At 37.5% G+C, this 2218-nt stretch overlaps 1 non-coding gene across 1 annotated transcript; it reads left to right on the plus strand.

Moving 5' to 3' along the window:
* The first annotated feature begins 299 nt into the window (after nucleotides 1-299).
* Nucleotides 300-402, plus strand: LOC138146616 (U6 spliceosomal RNA). The gene has a single exon (XR_011164549.1). It is a non-coding gene; the product is annotated as a U6 spliceosomal RNA (small nuclear RNA).
* The last annotated feature ends 1816 nt before the right edge of the window (nucleotides 403-2218 follow it).

Below are 2218 nucleotides of genomic sequence, written 5' to 3' on the forward strand. Positions count from 1 at the left end.
AATGAGTATTATAATAATAGCACCTACCTCCCAGAATTATCATGAGAATAAAATGTAATATCTGTAAAGAACTTTGTATACCTTAAACCACTATATAAATTATAGTTATTATATACTCACATATTAATATATATCCTCATATATATCTTCATAAATGTGGAGAGAGAGAGAGAGAGAGAGAGAGATGGATGGACAGATAGATACATACATATGTGTATACACCTATTTTTTTCCTGTTGAATCTTTCCCTGTTCTCATTTGGCTTTCAGTGTTTCCATTACAAAGTATGCCTTGCATGCTTGCTTCAGCAGCACATATACTAAAATTGGAATGATACAGAGAAGATTAGCAGGGCCCCTGCGCAAGGATGACACGCAAATTCGTGAAGCATTCCATATTTTTTCATGTTTCAGGGGAAAATATGGTCATTCAGTAGAATAGAGGACTTTCAAGTATTCTTGATGAAAAAACCAGAGTTGAATAGAAAATTTGACATTCAGATACAAGAAGCAAGAGAAGCATGAGAAGGTAAACAGGGAAAAGAAATCATAAGGAACTTATCAAAGTTGAACTATTTACATTCCTAAATGGAAAAACGATAATTGTAACTTATGAAACTTTTCTCAGTATGAAAATAATTGAAGGGAATAGAAATGTGTATATATATATGTATATATATATACACATATATATGTCTATATAGGAGGGCATATGGGCATATGAATACATATGTGAGTGTGTATATATGTGTATAGGTATACATAGATAGAGGGCACAGGACAAGTTTAATGGGAAGGGATGACACTTAAAAGGTGAAATTAAGAGGTGAGAGAGGAATATAATGAGAGGAGATGGGGAGAGACAGATTGGGGTAAACTATCTCATGTGGAAGAGGTTAGGGAAAATGGTTGCAGAGGAGGGGAAGAACAGGAAGGCAAAAGGGAATGAGTCAACCTTATTCTCATTGAACTTGGCTTAGGGAGAGAATGACATACACACTAAATATGGTATCTCATCCTACAAGAAAGTAGGGGGGAAGGGGATGAAAGGGGGGATGATGGAAGGGAGGGCAGGCTCGGAGGGAGGGAAGTTGGAAACACCCACTTTTGAAGAGGGATGGGATCAAAATAGAGAATAGAACAAGTGGGAGGTGGGATAGGAGGGAGGGAAATATAGTCAGTCTTTTACAATATAGCTACTATGGAAATGTTTTGCATAGCTACACATGAACAACCTACATTGAATTGCTTATCTTCCCAGTAAGGGTGGGTGACAAGAGAGGAAGGGAATGAATCTGGAATTCAAAGTTTTAAAATCAAATGTTTAAGACACACACACACACACACACACACACACACACATATATATATATATATATATATATATATATATATATACTATTATCAATATTATTTTACATGTAAATGGGAAATAAGATATACATGCACTGGGGCATAGAGATCCACCATGCCCTACTGGAAAGTTGGAGGGGATATGGGAGAAGATATGGGAGAGAGCAAATTGGAGATGGGGACATCCAGTAGGAGCGATATTTTGGGGCAGTGAGTGGGGGAAAAACAGGGAGAAAATTTGTGACTCAAAATCTTGCACAAATGAATGACGTAAACTAGAAGTTAATAAAGCACTTGATAAAAAAAAACCATAAAGTATGCCTTGCTCTACCCAACTGTTCAGTTTTAATCTTTTCTGTAAAGAAATATTGAAGAAGATATGAACACTGTCTATCTTTCCACTTTTTCCCCCCCCATTAAAATAACTTTCTTTTCCTGTGGTAATTAGGTGAGAGGTGAAGCGATTTTTCCTATCCACTGCTTTTGCTTAGTATCTTTGAAGTATGCCTACAGCTGCCATTTAGACATTTGCCTCTAGGGGGGATGTGATAGAGTTCTGGGGTCAACGACCTAAATTTGACCCCCTGGCTCTAGCCCTGTGACCCTAAGAAAGTCACTCATTCTCTATTAACTTCTATTTCCTCATCTCTGCAAGAGGGGAAAAAAATACTGGTACTGGTGCTTCACAGGATGATTGTTGGCAACAATGCTTTTTCTAAGCATTAGAGTGCTATATACATGTGAGTTTCCATTGTTATTCTTATGGCCACCCAAAGGACACCTACTATCATTTAGGAACCCAAGAAAAGTGGGAGTTCCATGACAAAGGCATTTTTGTTGGGGTGGGAGGAGGGGTAATTGTCTGG

The sequence above is a fragment of the Petaurus breviceps genome, unplaced genomic scaffold (genome assembly GCF_028583685.1).
Source record: "Petaurus breviceps papuanus isolate PSGF00001 unplaced genomic scaffold, PetGlider_PUasm1.0 90763, whole genome shotgun sequence".
Taxonomy (NCBI): Eukaryota; Metazoa; Chordata; class Mammalia; order Diprotodontia; family Petauridae; genus Petaurus; species Petaurus breviceps.